We start from the raw sequence: 19442 nt of genomic DNA on the forward strand, positions 1-19442 counted from the left end.
AAGTCAAATATATATATATATGGTGGAGGAGACAGAAACTATAGATACCATGAGCCAAGAAAGTGGCTAATGGAATTATTTTCATGTTACACTGTGATACTGGATGTGTCAGTGAATACATTCATTTCATCAAAACCCACAGAAATGTATACCAACATAAGTGAATTTTATAGTTTTTTAAAATTAATCATGATATTGCAGTTAGATATAACCTGTAACAAATGATTCTACCTGCATTAAATATGTACATATGTTCACAAATACAAGCATACTTACACAAATACAGACATTCATAAATGAGAGTACTTGTATGCATTTATATGTTAATAAAAATTGACATATATCCTTGCTTTGCCTTAATGAGGGAACATCAAAGCAGTGACATCCAGTAGCAATGTATACTCTTGGCTTCCAGTTAGTGACCTCTAAATGTTATTCTATCCATGGAGCTTTGTAGCATTATTTGGTTAATTCCAAGAAGATTAAGGTACCAGAAACACAGATGAGTCTTGGATGATCTTGTCTGGCAAGAAAGCAGAACAAAAATTATTTGACTTGACTTTTTTTCCAGCTGTTTGAAATTGCTTTTTTTGTAAATATTTTTCTGTAAATCATCCTAATATTAGAAAAAACTAGTTATTTTCTGTTACTTATAACTTTTTGTATCATTTAGTATCCCTGTGTTCCTGTACTTACAATTCTTTGCCACCCTACCTCATGTTAGCCTACTAAAATAGCCAGTATTTTTTCAAGTCCCAGTTCAAATTCTATCTCCTTCCACTAAATATCTTACTCTTCTCAAGTAGAAAGAGTTGTTTGTTTCATGAGGAGGTCTATATTATGTATTGTGGAAATTTGAATCCTTAGGGACTTTCTGAATTTCTTAGGGAATTTCTGAATTTTTTATTCCTTTAGGACCAAGTATAAATTTTAGGTTCTCAGGAGGTATTGCACACAAGATTAATATTTGAGCAGCAAAAATTGGACATATAAATATTAGTACCAATACACAAAAACTTCACATTTGAAATTCATGTCTTGATGATGTGATTTTAGTGCCCATATGTATTCTTTTGATTTGGTAGTGATGCATCATATTCCCAATAAACTGGCTTTGTTGTGCCAAGACCCCTGACTAGGAGCCAAGTACCCCGGTCACCCAGGAGTCACCCAGAGAACCGCCACAGAAGCCAGGACACTCGAATGTAAAAGCATCAGATTTCTTTATTGCAAGCCTAGGCCTGGGCTCCATCCCCACAGTCTGGCACAGCAGTAGTGAGGGAGAGAGCCCCTTTCTTTTGGGGGAAGGGGTTCATATAGGAATTCGAACAAAGAAGTAGGGGATAGATACATGATTGGTTGATTTAAACAGTTCTGATTGGCTTGGGGTTTCAGTGGGCAAAGTTGGGGGTAGGAGCTAGGGGCACTCCAGGCAGATGAAGTCATCTCCATTGTCCTTGAAGTGGAGATTCCTCAGTTTCTTATCTAAGCAGGTGGTTGGAGGCCGGAGACCCCCACCCCCACAGTGGAGTGTCTGCAATGTCCTTGAAGTGGAGATTCCTCAGAAACTTTAGGGGGAAAGGCAGCAATTAAGCAAGCAAAGTTTACAGAAGCAAAAGGTCAGCACATTGGCCAGCTAGTTCTCTATCTAAGTCAGGCCTGGGCCTTTTTTTAAAAAATGGTTATATTTGGTCTCTCAGCTTTACTATTTGACATTGAAATTCTAAAGGAGACTATTTAAAAGCAAAGAGTACATTTATCTGCTTGATCACATTAGAACAAGGAATGACAAAATTTAACTTATTAGTTCTGAGCTCATTATATGAGTAAAGAACATTTCAGACATTGTTATTTTCTCTTAAGACCTAGAAGCATAAGGTAAAAACGAAGGCTTTTCCCCTCTAAAGGGAAATCTTAATATAGGATTACTTTTAAATTAAGTATATTTATATTTCTTCCTTAGGCTGTTCACATTAACCAAAAGCCAGCTTTCAAATGAAACCAGAGATTTTGTACATATTTCTCATTTCTCCATATCCATTTATTCATGAGTAATGAAGGGCCTGTGTGGTGGTTTGAATAGATGGCCCCCAATATATTCAGTTGTTTATTTGTTTGTAGTTTGCATCTTTAGCCACCTGGCTGGAGGCAGTATCACTGGGTAGATATTAAGGTGTGGTGGTGGGTTTCAGGTTTCAATCTAAAGATATGCAAAGTGTGCCTAGCTGGAGTTCCTGAAGTGTGCTGTGTGGCTTTTGGCTTTGGGCTTTTTGGCTTGTGCTTCTCTCTGTGTGTTTGGTCCTGTGAAGGCAGGCCAGCTTCTTCTGCCATTTATGGAACTTTCCCTGGACCTGTAAGCTTCAATAAATATTCCTTCCTCCATAACTGTGTCTGGTCTGAAAGTTCATCTCAGTGAACCTGAAGCTGTCTGCTACAGTCTGTTTCATCCATATTCATTTAGCAAATAGGTACCAACAAATATATATTGGGCATTCAGAACAAAGTTGAACCAGTGCCGTAGGCCAAATAATTGTCCTTTTTGAGCAATCATTGTAGTGGAAACTTCTAGATCTTCAATCCATAATTTTCTCACTGAAAATCTATTATCTATTCCTCCCATTTTTTTCTCAGCTACATTATTGAAATTCTATCTTCTGATAAGACTTCATCTAATTATTTTTTTACCTCAGTCAAATGTTATTTTGATTTCCTCTTATATATCACCATTTTTCATAGTCAAAATTTGGAGCTTGCTATCATAAGACTGGAGACTTCTGTTTATGTAACAAGATGAAATAATGGAGCTTTAATTTACCTTGTTATCTGAAGTAACTAACATTATAGGAAATAATCATTTTGAGGACAAGGCACATCAGATAGTATAAGGTAATCATGAGAAATGGGAAACAAATAAGATAGCTCTAGAGGCATACAAAAGTTACTGCTTGGAGATTTTCCACTTCAGTGCATGGAACAAAGACCAAAGTTTAGCCCCGTGGCATCAATGAGATGAGGAGGTGAAACTAGAAGCCCAGGGAAACTAAAGTGACTAGAGTTCATAACTACATATGCCCAGAGGTTCAAAGGATTCTCATACTTTTAGGTAATTACAATTAGCAAATATATGCAATGAAACTGTCTGGAGTCATGGAATATCCACCCAAAAGAAGGACAGGGGAAAATCTGCAGGATATCTGGGAGAAGTTTATAGTCTCACAAGCTAGCATTAAGTTCTTCAGAGATCCGGGGACACTGAGTGAATTACTTAGAAGGGTGTTCCCTTATTGGTGGACCAAAAGCAATACAAGGCCAATAAGGTTGCTCTGGTCCTTCTGGAACTAAAGGTAAGCTTTTAAAAAACTAGATGAGTACCAAGAGGGAAAAGCTCATTAAAATGCCAAATTGAGTACTACAAAGTTCATTCCTGAGCTGGTCATGTAAATATCAAATTCTATGTTTAAATAATTGACATGCCAACTAAGAGATAATCCACAAACCCAGCATGAATCCAATAAGGAGATGGACCATTAATTCAATATAACGGTTTAGGGAACATAAACACAGAATAGATTAAAATAATACAAAAATGCATGGAAACAATAACTTAAGGAGACCTAGTTTGAACTTACAGCATGAACTCATCCAAGTAGATTGGCTACTGAAACAAACATCCATATTCTCCATAAGATTGAACAAGAATGAGATTCTTCATACTATTCAAAATGAACAGGATGTTACCAAAATTGCATAGAATACAAAGACCTAAGATATTCCTAACACATATTGTAAAAAGAAACGACCACCAAATGAAAATTACAAGACAAAATACATTTTAAGTTAGCTGTTATTAAATTTAAGTTTGCTGTTCTTAAAATTACACAGCAAGTAAATATGAACACTCTTAAAACAAATTCAAATAGAAGATGCCTTGGGCTGGGGAGATGTTTCAATGGTGAAAGCACCTTGCTTGCAAATAGAGGGTGCCTCAATAAAAAAGTGGAAAGCTTAAAGCATAAGCAAAAAATTTAAACTGGCCCAACTCAACACTTACCAAAGCATAGTTCCAGAGGCTCCTAAGAGGTCATCACTGAAGTAGACTTAAACTCACCCATCATGGCTCAGGGGATTTTGTGGAAGAGGGGGATGGAAAGATTGTAAAAGCCACAGGTTGAGACATCATCCTCAGAGGCATTCTCTCCTCAAAAAACTGCTATTACCACAATGCATAACCCATAATCCCATGGGAAATACCTATAATCCCCACTGAGAAGGGTCCTTAGTGAAATGGGGACAGGGACGAGGGAAAATAAGCTATCAACACATGATGCATCCATACAAAATATGTTGTTAATAATAAATAAATTAATTAATTTTAAAAAACAAAAAACTGCAAAACATAATAACTGAAATTAATAATGTGCCTCAGAGGCTTAGTGGCAGAGTAGAGATGACAAAGTGTCAACAAATGTGAAATTATTGATGAAAACCTATTCATTCCTAACAACACAGAAAAATATTGAGAAATAATTTAACAGACCCTCAGGGGCAAGTGGCTCAATATCAAAAGTTCAATACTTGTATTTATTGGAGTACCACAGGGAGAAGAGAAAAAATTTAAGTGTAGAAAAATATTTAAAGCACTAGTATCTGAAAACTTATCAGATTTGCTGAAGACATAGGCCTGTAGTTGCATAATGCTCAGAAAATGCCACATGGAATAAACTGAAAGAAATCTGTACCAGGCAGTTCATAATTAATTTGCAGAAAATTTGAAGCAATGAAAGGAAAAAAAAAACTATTTGCAGCAACCAAAGGAAAATGTATTTCTTATAAGAAAGATATATAATTCAATACCTTCAGAAATTTTGTCAGAATGTGACCAGAAGGAAGTGGAACAACATTTTTAAATTGCTAAAACAACCAACTGAAAATCTTCTATAAGATGAAAATATGTTTCAGAATAAAAATGAAATGAAGATGCTCCCACAGTAATGAAATCGCTCATTGCCAGAAAACTTCTTCTAAAAGAAGTAGATGTCCTTTAGACAGCATAGAAATAATACTACAAAGAAAATTGGAAGGATAGAAATAAAGAAGGAGCATGGCAGTACCAGTTTTCAATCATAGTAAAACATGAAAGTGTGGGGAGTGTTATAGTATGAAAACACTAACCAAAGTTTGAAAGGTTATTATCAAAGTAGACTTAAGAGCAAAGAAAATTACTCAGCATAAAAAGAATATTCCATAAGGATAAATGGACCAGTTTACCCATGCACAGTCAAGGTCCATACTGTATTTTTGTTGCAGCAATCAGTTCTTTGTCTGTGCTTATGGGCAGGGTAATGGAAAAATTGCTTCTACATACTTCTTTTTGTCTAGAATCTGGGCTCTAGATTCACAGAAACCATGAATTTCTTCAACTTTAGGTAAGTAGAGAACTGATTGTTTTTGTTTTAACTATAATTTACTCTCATTCTCAAAACCCAGAGAATTGGAATTGATTACTGCTTTGCCCCTCAGCTTGAATAGAGATTTCTACCACTATGAGAGCTCTTCAGCAGGCTTCTATCTCAGTTCTAGAATGATCCCTCAACAATGTATCTTCAACAATAGGGTCTTACCATTTAGGTCTGGTAGGAAACTAAGTGTTTTGACAGTGGCCTGCACTGTTTTGGGGGTTCCTTCGTCCAGCAGCTTACTGTGGGGGTAACTCAATTCTGGCACTAGGATTTACCAGCAGCAGCATATGGTTTTAGGATAAAGCTTTCTTCATCTCTGCAGGGTGCTTCTGCCCAAACTATACTCTTCTGCTGGCTCTGTTTTTTAACAAGAGTTATATCTTTTAATTAGCTAACTAAGAGGAAGGTTTCTATGGTAGTGATTCATGCCATAACAGTTTTTGTATTTCTTTGCCCTCCCCTCCCTTACTTTGGCCCCTCATACCCTTCCAATCCCTGTATTCTGTCTTTCCAGAAATTTGCCTGCCAAGTGTCCCCTCATCCCTGTCTGCTACTCCTCTCTCCAAGTTTCATTCTAGCTTCCTTATCAGTACTACTGATGTTTACTTCAACTTATAAACAATTCAAACTATTCCATGTTAGGATCCCTATATGAGAGGAACGTGCAGCATTTGTCTTTCCAGGTCTGTGTAATCTTGCTTAGTATGATTTTTTCTAGGCCCATCCATCTTTTTGCAAATTTCATTTTTCCTTACCACTGAGTAGAATTACATTGTTATATGTAACACATGTCTATTCACACTCATCAGTTCATGGGCATCTGTGATGATTCTATTTCCTGGCTATTCTGAATGGAATAGTAATAGACATGGCTAAACAAGTATCTATCGTAAAGGGTAGAATCTTTAGGGTATGTGCTTGGGAGTGGTATAACAGAGTTAATGGCATATCTATTTTTAGATTTTTGAGGAGCCTCCAACTTTCCATAGTAGTTATATAAATTTGCACTCCCACCAACTGTGGATGAGGGAATCTGTATATTGCTTTTGGTAAGATGAGCATTTTACAGTATTAATTCTTCCAGTCCATGTGCATAAGAAAATTTTTCCTTTTTCTCATGTCTTTAATTTCTTTCTTCAGTGTTTTAATGTTTTCATTATGGAGGCTTTTTACTTCCTTGGTTAGGAATATTCAAAGATACTTAATTTTTTGAGGCTTTTGTAAATGGAACTGCTTTCCCAATTTCTTTCTCCATATGTTCGTCATTGGTATATACGTAGGCTGTTTTTTGTATGTTCACTTTATGTGATTATTGTTTTAAATAAATGCACTGCACCTATGAAACACTATGTGAGGCTGCGAGGGCCACAGCTGCTCCAGCCATTGTGCAACGTGTTATTAGTGGCCAAACCCAAAAACAAAAGTCAGCCCTCAGTGGAAAGCTGAGCAGAAATTGAAAAGACATGTCATTAAAGCATCAGTGAGCCACATAAAGCACATTACTTCAACTATTTCCCTTTTATATACAATATTTTAAAATATATTTCATTTATTAATTTGAGAGGGAGAAAGAGAGGGAGGGAGGGAAGGAGAGAGAGAGACAGAGAGAGAGAGAGAGAGAGAGAAAGGGAGAGTGAGAATGGTCCAGCCAGGGTCTCCAACCACTGCAAATGAACTCCAGATATATGTGCCCCCTTGTGCTTCTGCCTCACATGGGTCCTGGAGGACCTAACCAGGATCCTTTGGCTTTGCAGGCAAATACTTTAACCACTAAGCAATCTCTCCAACCCTACATACATTATTTTATACTTACATGATTTATTTTTATTTTTCTTTATTATTTTCTAAGAATGCGTCTTAGTTAATTCACATTATGAGATAATCTGTATCTTCTCTTGTATGAACAAGACGATCAGGAACAGGAGCTTTGAAGAAAGTCAGATCTACTTTAAATCTTACACATCTTTTACGAATTAACCTAGAATAAGTTTTTTAGCCTCTTTAAAACTCTTTTTTAAGCTATGTATTGAGAAAAGTAATATAATCTAATAGTTTTAATAAGATTAAATACAATAATGTATAGTAAGTTCTCAATAATTTCTTACAAATATTCACAAATCCAAACAGATACCATTGTCCACATCATTTATGCATTCAGAAAATATGCATTTGGCTGAGACCTTGTTTTTATCCTGTGGAGACAGAAATCTAAACTGTGAAATGAGCTCTATATATGGGGAAAAGCTTATAGCTTACTGAAAATTATTCAACCTTTAGTGGAGGGATTTGGTAATTGATGGGTGCTTCTGTCTAAAAGACCTGGGGAAGATCTCCAACCTTGGATTTTGAGACAGTGCTTCAGCAGACTTTGATGCTATTTCTGAAACCATAAATCAACTTCTTGTGCCATAGTTGAGTGTTACAGTTTTCCAGGTCACATTCATGTTTGTTGTAATCCCTGGCTCTTTAAGCTGCTTGACAGCATTTTGAAGAAGCACTCAAGAAAAAGGCTGGTAGTGATCCTAAAAAAATCACTTACCAGTCCCCAAATATAGCCCCCTCTTTTTTGATCAGCAATCAAGTGACCACTGCTGTTCTTTTTCACATAATAGGCTAAAAGGTTATAGTCCTCCCTTTTTTTTTAGATCTCCTTTTTGATGTCTACTTAGAACTATTTACACATTTCCAACAACACAAATATATGTATACCCTGCTTTTCTCTCAGCTATATTCAACAATGAGTAAACATTTTATAGCTGCAATAGGAGGCAAAAAACATAAAAATCACTGATGTGAATCAGCTGTCATAAGACTACCTTGGAAATAGAATTTTAGTTTATTCTTTAGTCTAGGGAAGGCTCACTGCAATGCTCTAGAGTATGGAATAAAGAGAACTAGGATGGCAGCCAGGTGAACAGTATTCTATATAGATTATTCCTGTGGGGCCCTAGAAAGTTACTTTACCTTTCTCTCTCTCCATGTCAGTTTACTTACTCCCAATTAATGAACGTACATGCACTGAATAATTATACAATTCATTTAATAATTTGAATTATATTCCCATTTGAGTAATTGATGTTTGGTTATTTAATTCAATGTCTTCAAGAGATGAGAGATTATGCACTTATTAACAAAGTATGATCTCAAGAAATTACTATGAAAAAAAGTATGAGTACACTAATGAATCTGTCATGTAATGAACTCAGGGAGAGGAGCTGTAAGGTCCTTTCCTAATATATAAAGAGAATTTATATTTCTTTACACCCTCCTTAGTGTGAAATTAAATATGCTTTTTTTCATAAGGACACTTATGTTTTACTTGAAAAGTTGAAAATCTATTTCAAGATATTAGAGGCACTATAAAGAGCTTTTCAGATAAACCTGGCTATTTTAACTTGACAAGAGTGGACTTGCAAAGCTTGAAAAATATATACTTGTATGTGCTTATTTTAATGACCAATGTTGGAGCTTATAAAGGTAAGAACATTAACCTGGACTATTTGATCTCAATCAATAATAGGAAGTGTCCATTTCTTCATGTGCTGAAATAAATTTGGTGGCTTTTCATAAAGGTTTTTGGGAAATTGAAATATTTTGTAAGAGAAATTGACTCATATTTGAGATGCCTCTGATGCAGAAGACATCTTGAAGTAATATACAACTCTTGATGACACCTCTTCAACACTTTGTAAATCTGACCTTTCCTTTCTTTCATCTGTCATTATGCTAAATCACATGGCCCAGCAAGCAGCTAACACATTGCAACAAAATTTCACAATTTCATCCTCAGAACATGGGCTCATTCATACTGATTAGTGATATTACCAGTGTTTAAACCCATTTCCTGTCACCTTGGAAAATGGGGGTTACTTGACAGGAAGTCATTCTGCTGTCATCCAACAACACTGCCAAAGCCTTTAAACTTGTCAGAGAGTATGGAGACAGCAACTTTTCTCTGGCTAAGGCTTTTGCACGTGGTGACTAATGCAGCATTAGTATATCATGGAAGCACCTACTTTTGATACTAATAGAATGTGCATTTCTTTGAGATTTCTTAGTTCCCAAAGGTTTTGGCAAATGCTAACATGGAGACTGTTTTAGGTGAAAAGAAGCTTATTTATGCTTAACAAGTCATGTTGTGTTAAGTATATCTTCAAGTCAATTTTGAAAAATCACCACTTTGGGGAGTGGGCAAAAATTGGAAAAAAAAGATGTCCCACGGGGCAGCACATTTCCTCTAATAAATTCAAATAATCTTTCCTTTGTATTGAAAATATTATTTGTCATACATTTCTCTTGTCATATTGAGCATTCCCAGACCATCATTTAAAACAGATTGGTAATTTGGCCCTTAATTTTGGCACCTGTACATCTTTTAAAGCTCTGGGCTATTGTTTGGAGATTTTACTACTCTGTAAGTTAATACCCTTTCAGGGCCTAAACACCACCATTAACAGCAAATTGGTCTCTCAGGATTCTGGATAGAACCATTTTTTATGTTTATTTGTTTAATATTTAGTAGCCAAGGGAAGAGCTTTGGGGCAGTGATTTGCCCAAGAGGCTTGGAGTCATGTTTAAATCTTTCTTTATAACTTTAAGGTTAGGAGAGAGTTTGATCACTGTAAGTACTTTAGTTTGCTTATGACTTTAACTTCTGTTTTTAGGCAGCTATGAAAGCCTCACCATAAGCTGCTCCCATGTAGGTCTAGTATGTCCTAGATTTTCATAGCTAGAGCAGACCATAGAGATCATCTGGTCAAAACCACTTACAGGTGGCTAACTGAAGTCCAAAGAGAGGAAGTGATCATACTGCTAGAGTTTTAAGTTATTTCTTTTCCCATGTGGCATGTGCCTTTTAGTAGAAGTCTTCTAGCATAAAACTTTCACAAACCAAGGAAAAAGATTACTGTTGATGAGGTTTCATGGAGTATTAGGTGGTTAGGAGCTATTCCTAGGCAGAAAAGCTTTTAATTAAGAGCATGCTTCTTTTGCCTTTACTCCTGTTTGGGCACTGTTTAAACTTGAAGATGCTTCATTTCACCTTATGTGATGGTGTGCATATTTTAGGGCAGCACTTATGTACAGTGTCTGCTGTGAAATAGGTGCTCAAAAATTTTTCTCATAAGGACACTTTAAAGTGGCTTTGAAGATACAGACCTAATGAAAAGTAGCATTCTAGTGAAAGAACACTTTACTTACAAGTATAGATTCTCTCCCCTAATAATAAATAGCACAGTCAAGTTGGATGATGATTGCTGAATTGTCAACATTCTGAAATTGTGAAATTAATACTCATTCTCCTGAGGGCTTTGTCGCTATTTTGAAGTATTTACTAATGTTTTGCTGGCCGTTGTCTGGCTGGAATGGGAAAGGAATCCTGGATTCCTAGAATTAGATGGCTATTTAGCAGTTATCTAGGCCAATCTATGCTTTAGTCCTATTTTGATTTTCCTTTGCAATAAACTTGTGAAATTGTTAAGCAGATTTTGCTTAATCACTCCCAGTTTAGGGTAGCCTCACATACCATGAAGTTTCATAGTTACCTTTAATTGTTTTTCCTCATGAGGCAGGATTTTGCTATGCTGATCAGGTGATCAGGCTGACCTTGAGCTCATTAGCCTTTTTTTTTTTTTTTTGGTTTTTCGAAGTAGGGTCTCACTCTGACCCAGGCTGACCTGGAATTCACTATGTAGTCTCAGAGTGGCCTCAAACTCACAGCGATCCTCCTACCTCTGCCTCCTGAGTGCTGGGATTAAAGGTGTGTGTCACCACACCCAGCTCAAAAATGAAGGGCTTGTCTGGGATTTGAACCTGGGACTGCTCGCACTCTAAGCGAGAATTATACACCTAGACTAATAAGCCACATCATTAGCTCGTTTTTACACATACTTTGATTCATTATTTAATTTTTTTGTTATTTATTCATTTGCAAGCAGATACACACACACACACACACACACACACACACACAAACGGAGAGAGAGAGAGAATGGTTGTACCAGGTCCTCTAGCTACTCCTGCCTACTAACTCCAGATGTGTGACACTTTGTGCATCTAGTTTTATATGGGTACTGTGGAATCAAACCCAGGTCATTAGACATCACAGGCAAGGACCTAACTGCTGAGCCCTCTGAATTTTTATCCATATACATAATGTACTTTGATCATAATTCCCTCTCATTACTCTTTCTCTGTTCCTTTTCCACAGAACCCCTTCTTCTTTCCAGCTAGTCCCTCTTCTACTTTGATACCTATTTTTTTCTTTATGCCCCCCTCCACCATCCATGACAGAATGTTGATGGGCCCAATACTGTGCAGGTAAAGACAATTACTATGAGGTCATAAATGCAATGGCCATTTCATGTCTGGGAAACAGCATTCTTCCCCTTTCTGTGGCTCTTACATTCTCTATGTTCTTCTTCCCACATTGTTCCCTTTTGAGGGCCTTTGAGGGTATGGCAGCCCCATGTCTCATTTGGTTCTGAGCACACATCAGTCACTTATTCTTAGTGCTTTGTTTAGTTTGGTTCTCTATAGATTTATGGCCATGTGCAAACAGAAGTTTCTCTGACCAAAAATGAGAGCAATAATCTACGGGCATACAACATAAATATTTTAGAAGGTAATGTGGTAGGTTGAACATTATCCTTTTAACAAAATAGCAGTAAGTAACAGCTTGTCAGCCATGGGCTTTTGACTAGATTTTTAGTACCAGATATGAATTTCCTCTGGTAAAGTGGAATGAGAAAGCAGTTTCTGGCCTGGAGAGATGGCTTAGTGGTTAAGCACTTGCCTGTGAAGCCTGAGGACCTTGGTTTGAGGCTCGATTCCCCAGGGCCCATGTTAGCCAGATGCACAAGGGGTGCACACATCTGGAGTTTATTTTCAGTGGCTGGAGGCCCTGCTGCACTCATTCTCTCTCTATCTGCCTATTTCTCTGTCATTCTCAAGTAAATAAATTAAAAAAATAAAAAAGCAGTTTTTCATGTGACAGTCATGCCACTATTGCACAAGTGAGCATCTTGCCTGGCTGGCAAGGTGTGCAGCTGCAGGACTCACTACTAGGTAAGACCATTGATGTCTTTTGTCTCGAAGCCTGCATAGCATATTATAGCACTATGAAAGTTAACTGGTAGGGGACAATCTTCCAGCTCAGTTCCAGTTTGATTTCTCAGTGTCCTGAATCCAAAGCATGTGGTTGAACTCCTAATTTCTTGCCTAAGCCTCCCAAATGGTTGTGATTACACTCATGCATCACTGTATCCAAGTGCTCAGCTATCTTGAATAGACTAAGGAAGTTACACTTTTACAAAAAGTGTAACTTAGCTATAAATTGCTTTTATTTTTATTTTTATTTATTTATTTGACAGAGAAAAAGGAAGAGAGAGAGAGAATGGGTGCACCAGGGCCTCTAGCCACTGAAAATGACTCCAGACCCATGCACCCCTTGTGCATCTGGCTATCGTGGGTCCTGCGAAATTGAACTTGGGTCCTTTGGCTTTTCAGGCAAATGCCTTAACTGCTAAGCCATCCCTCCAGTCTTATGTACTGCTTTTTTCTAGAGAGAGAGAGTGTGTGAGTGAGAGAGAGAATGAGAGAATTGTGTCAGTGCCTCCAGCCAATGCAGTCAAACTTCAGATGCTTGCACCACTGAGTGTGCATGTGCCACCTTGTGCTTGTATCCTCTTTGTGTGTCTACCTTTCGTGGGATCTGGAGAGGGATGGAACATGGGTCCTTAGGCTTCGCAGGCAAGCACCTTAACTGCTGAGCAATCTCTTCAGCCATATATATTGCTTATTTAAAAATTTTTCTAGCTGGTAGTCATTTTAATGTTTGGAATAATGAGTCAATCCTAATCTCTCTTCCACAAGACTTCAGTTCATCAGCCTATTCTCCTTATTTGCTTTTTGTATAAAATTCTTTGTGCTAAAATATTTTTCAGAGAGTAGACACAAACCATATTTGGTTTCCTTCCTAGCTTTTAAATATTTTTAATCTTATTTTATTTTTCTCAATTTTTAAAAACATTTTCCATGATTATAAAAATATCCCATGGTAATACCCTCCCTCCCCCCACTTTCCCCTTTGAAATTCCATTTTCCATCATATCCCCTCCCCATCTCAAGAAGTCTCTCTTTTATTTTGATGTCATGATCTTTCCTCCTTTTATGATGGTCTTGTGTAGGTAGTGCCAGGCACTATGAGGTCATGGATATTGAGGCCATTTTATGTCTGGAGGGAGCAAGTTGTAAGGAGTCCATCCTTTATTTTGGCTCTTACATTCTTTCCACCACCTCTTCCACATTAGACCCTGAGCCTTGGAAGGTGTGATAGAGATGTTACTCGGTACTCTAGTCACTTCTTTCCAGCACCATGATACCTTCTGAGTCGTCCCAAGGTCACTGCCATCTGAAAAGAGAAGATTCTCTACCCAAAGTGAGAGTAGCATTAATATAAGGATATGAATATTAAGAGGAGTGCTTACTGGGCAGTTTGATAAGCATAGTATATACACTTATCTAGACATCAGCAGATGTTACACCCCTAGGGATCATGACTACCCGTGTTTTAAGTTTTCAGTATCAGGGATGTATTCCTTCTCTGGGAGTGGGCCTGCAGTCCAATTGGAGGGCAGTTGGTTTCCACCATGACAGATGTGCCACTATTGCATCCATTGGCTCATTTGGCCCGGCTGGCCAAATATAAGGCTTGCAGTGTCCACTGTTGAGTATCTTCACTGGTGGTATCTCTTTATCCCATTGAACAGCATGTAGAATGGCTTCTTCCAGCTTTCTGTCAGCTGGTCTACTTGGAGGAGGTTATCAGCTCAGTTCCAGCAGGATTTCTCAGTGGGCTTGCAGCCCAAGTATGTTGAGTCTTCAGCAGTAGGGTCTTACCACCTATTCCTGGTGGGAAACAAGGGCCTTGGCAATGGCCTATTATGTTTTGGGGATATCAGGGACCTACCTGGCCAACAACTCACTGGAAGGTATCCCATCCCTGGCACTGAAAATTTCCTGGCAATGATCTATGGCTCCTGAGTGTTCCATTGTCCACAATCAGAGAATTCCATATGATTTATTTATATCCTTTTAGATTTTGGATAGCCCTCCCTCCACCTTTCCTTTACTCAGTTTCCTCCCCTCACCTCACTTTGGGCCTTTTTGCCCCAGTTAATCTATTCTTCTACTTACATATATACAATACCAACCTGTTAAGTACCCTCTTCCCTTCATTTCTCTTCCCTTTATGTCTTCTTTTTAACTTACTGGCCTCTGCTACTAAGTATTTTCCTTCTCACGCAGAAGCCCAATCATCTGTAGCTAGGATCCACATATGAGGGAGAACATATGGCGCTTGGCTTTCTGGGCCTGGGTTACCTCACTTAGTATAATCCTTTCCAGATCCATTCATTTTCCTGAAAATTTCATAACTTCATTTTTCTTTACTGCTGAATAGAACTCCATTGTATAAATGTGCCACATCTTCATTATTCACTCATTAGTTGAGGGACATCTAGGCTGGTTCCATTTCCCAGCTATTATAAATTGAGCAGCAATAAACATGGTTGAGCATGTACTTCTAAGGAGATGAGATGAGTCCTTAGGATATATGCCTAGGAGTGCTATAGGTGGGTCATATGGTAGATCAATCTCTAGCTGTCTTAGAAACCTCCACACTGATTTCAACAATGGCTGGACCAGTTTGCATTCCCACCAGCAGTGTAGAAGGGTTCTTCTTTTTCTACAACCCCACCAGCATTTATGATCATTTGTTTTCATGATGATAGCCAATCTGACAGGAGTGAGATGGAATATTTTATTTATTTATTTGAGGGCAACAGACAGAGAGAAAGAGGGAGAGCGAGAAAGAGAGAGAGAGAGCGAGAGCGAGAGCGAGAGCGAGAGCGAGAGAGAGAGAGAGAGAGAGAGAGAGAGAGAGAGAGAGAATGTGCACCAGGGCTTCCAGCCACTGCAAATGAGCTCCAGATGCATGTGGCACCTTGTGCATCTGGCTTACCTGGGTACTGGGGAATTGAGCCTTGAGCTGGGTCCTTAGGCTTCACAGGCAAGTGCTTAACCACTAAGCCATCTCTCCTGCCCTGTTTTTTAAAATTTTTTAAAGAAACAATAGCTGTTTTATGTTTTGTTTGTTGCTTTTAATTATAGACATGATTCATGTGATGTCCTCTTTAAGTAAAGAATCTAATCCCCCTAATGAATCCCACTAAGTTGTATTATTTCTTTTTAAAAATATTTTATTTCTCTATTTGCAAGGAGAGAAAGACAGAAAGAAGAGATAGATAGAGGGGGAGAGAGAGAGGGAGAGAGCAAGAATGGGTGTGCCAGGGCATCTAGCCATTGCAAATGAACTCCAGATGCATGTGCCACCCAGTACATCTGGCTTCTTGTGAGCACTGGAGAATCAAACCCAGGTCACCAGGCTTCACAAGCAAATGCATTAACCACTGAGTCATCGCTCCAGCCCTGGGTGCTTTCTTTATTGGATACAGCTGTGGTTGCAACAGGGTTTAGTCTAAGAGTCTATTATCAACAATTGGTCTTTGGGTGATTCCATTCTTTAGTTCAAAATAAGTGAATAAATAGACAATAATATAGTGTACTATATTTCTGCTCCAAAAGTTTCAGTGACTACAAGTGTGTGCTCTTTTTGCCTAAATGTTACTGTGTTGTACTGTTAGTTCAAGTGATGTTCACAGCAGAGCATCATCTATATCATCTGAAAACTTTTTAGATATGAATTCTCTGGGCCTATTCCAGACCTACTGGATCCAGTTCTCTTGCACTGTTCCTTAGAATCTGTATTCTAATTACTTTTCAGAAGATTCTTAGATACATACAATTTTGAGATGCATTATTATAAATTTTTAGACTGATATTGTACATTTGTCAGTAACTTTTAGCCTTATCCAAATTCAAATACTTGATATTCCTTCATTTGTCCTTCACTTAATTTTCTACTAATTTTTGCTCACACATTTCACTGTACTATGAATTCCCTTACTGGCTTTTCCTTAAGACTTAGTTCAAATGAGTCCCATTCTACAATGACATTATGAAGTCTCCAGATATAGTTGGCTCTATATTTTTCTAAAACTGACATAAAATTTGTATTTTACTGTACATTACATTCATCTAAATTATAGTTGTTGCTTCTCTGCAAACCTCCACCCTTCTCCCTATCCTTTCCTGACTATGTATTATTATAATTTTATTTGAAACACTATTAAACAGGTCCTGTGTATATTGGGCATATATTCTGTCATTTAGCTACATTAATTAACTTTCCATAAGCACATATTTACCAATCAAGAAATCTTTCTTGAACAAAGGAAATAATTTGTTTTATATGAAAAGGCAGCATACTCAGAATTTAGTCATTTGAATTTTGGCCTCAGCTCTGCTAAAGGTCTTTTTTTGTTTGTTTGTTTTTTTGAGGTAGGGCCTCATTCTAGGTCATGCTAACATGGAATTCACTCTATAGTCTCAGGGTGGCCTTGAACTCATGATGATCCTCCTACCTCTGACTCCTGAGTTCTGGGATTAAAGGCATGTGCCACCATGCCTGGCTAATTTTTGATTTCTTTAAATAAGTCTGTTTATTTCTCAGGCAGCTGTTTCCATCAGTAGACTAAAAAAGTTGAACTACATGAATATTTTCAAACAGTGGTCTGTAAATGATTGCCATTATATAATAAGTTTTTTAGCAATAGAGAGTGAAAGATGAAGAGTAAGGGTAAAACTAAATGAATTAACTTTAATTTTTAAGTTAATATTCTTTCAAATTTTTGTAACATTACGCTAATTGATGGTAGTTGTCATTTTAAAATGTCTTTGATTTTATGTGTGTGCTTAAATGTTTTTACTTTTAAAATATTTTTTGTGTATTCACGTTCATGTGTGTATCCATATCTGTGTGTGTGTGTGTGTGCATTTGCAAATGTCTTTATTTTGTGAAAGTAAATGGCTGGGGAAAGTGCACAGTCTTATTTTGATGTCCCTAAAATAAGGGGACTCAAATACATATTTTTGAAATCTCAGCCATGGATTCCTTTAGTATGCAACTCATTGGCTTTGATGCTAATTCTCCTTCTAGGTTTACCATCATATTGTCTATGTATTATGACTCAATCAAGCCTATAACTTTAGAATTCTATGAGACTGACTTCCTTGTATCTCTAGTCCACTGTTGAACTACTGGATGGTGGTAAGCCATGTGGCTGCCAGGAACCCTGCTCTGGAGAATATTCAAAACTGGTGCTCACTCAAGGATTTTTAAATAAGCCTTCAAAGCAGCTATAAAAGCTTTTGTCCTGAAAAATACATAATTGAACCAAAATAGAGATTTTCATAATTCCTTACAATTCTTACCAAGTCATTGTTCACATTTGATAGGCCAATATGGACTTTCAGGTGTAAGCAGTTAATATTGAATAATAGTTTTCTTTTCATATATAGGACTGAGCTTTATTGCAACAATAAAGAGACCACTTAAGAAAAGCTTATCAAAACTGTCTCAAGATTGCTTCATTCAGTTTTCATTCCAGTCCCTATATGTGTTTCAGTTCTCCATACAGAGTCTTGGTGCACTGGTTTTCCAACAGACTGAGGTTTTCAAGAGGCTTTCTTACAGTAGCATATCTCTTGATTATTAACACATTAAAGACAATGTGCTTCTAGCTTAGAAATATGATGCTAATTGATTTTGGAATATTTATTTAAAAATTATTTTCCTACTAGCCTGAGAATTGTTCAGTTTCTTAATTTAGAACAAACAAACATTAATTCTTCCAGGAAAAGACTATCTGGTGGGGCAGAAACATTAGAATCTTGGAGGCTACCTGTCAATCTCATATTTTCATGTTTTTTGTCTAGAAACAAGCCCATAAGCTAATTGACTTCTGTTCCTTTCCTCTTTGGCCTCTTATTTTTCTGATCATAGAGACTCAAATTAAAACAAAGATAAAATTCCGAGGAAAGCTGGCATTGATCAAGGTTTGGATTAAATTAAATTAAGTGCCTTTTATTGAACTCAGCAGTATTAGTTATTAAAACCAGAAGGCTTTACTCTTGCTAGTGCAAAAAAAGAAAACAATGGCTCATATAGCAGCACAGGTTTTATTGAGAAATTAAAGCACTCATCTTCTCTTATTCTATTAAAACTTTTGCAGATAAGCACATGCAAGCAAGATCAGGAGATAGAAAACACTATGAAGTAAGTTCTTGTGGGCTCTGAAGCTTCAAGTTTTATAGCATCCTATTACAGAAAATTAGGGGAGAAAATCTGGGATGGAATAGGAAGGCATATTCTCACTACAATGAATATGTCAGTAAAAAGAAAGAAAATATTTTTAGAGGACATAAATTAGTTGAAGTGCTAAAATATTTTGTTTCTGAAGTAACTTGGAAGTATGCATGTATGGAAAGGGGAGCATTAATAAGAAAGTTAGTCCCTGAATCCATCTTTAGGTCCATCACTTACAAGCTGTTTGTCCTTTGGTAACATACTTAACTTTACTGCTTCTGATTTTTCAGCTATAACATGAGGGACTAGACTAGATGGTCTCAAAAGGTCCTTTTCTCATTTGGTCTTCTTTTTATGTTTTGGTTTGTGCCTATAGAAGAGTATTGTGACTTACAATTAACATGTTTTTGAAAAACTGTGGTCTGTGAGCAAAATTTTAGCTTGGGTTATTATTTCTTTCAGAAATGAACTAAAGCCAAGAAACATCAATTTGAAAAACTGTTGGTGCATGGAAATATCTTCATAACAGGAAAGAAATCAGATGCAAAACTGTAGCATATGGGTACAGATTAGTGATATGAAAAAATTCATTGACAAAAAGATAGTTTTAAACTGCCTGTCACTCCAAACCTACTCCAGGAAATAGAACAATGGGGAGAGATAATCTTCCCTTGGGGAAAGGAGAGGGAATTGAGTTCCAGATAATGCCTCAGACT

The 19442-nt window shown here is 37.2% G+C and overlaps 1 protein-coding gene across 2 annotated transcripts in view; it reads left to right on the forward strand.

The window, feature by feature from the left end:
- Hpse2 (heparanase 2 (inactive)) overlaps positions 1–19442 on the forward strand; it is an 814466-nt gene that overhangs the window by 199031 nt on the left and 595993 nt on the right. The gene's annotated exons all lie outside the window — the stretch shown is intronic.

Source organism: Jaculus jaculus, chromosome 1 (genome assembly GCF_020740685.1).
Source record: "Jaculus jaculus isolate mJacJac1 chromosome 1, mJacJac1.mat.Y.cur, whole genome shotgun sequence".
NCBI classification, from domain to species: Eukaryota; Metazoa; Chordata; class Mammalia; order Rodentia; family Dipodidae; genus Jaculus; species Jaculus jaculus.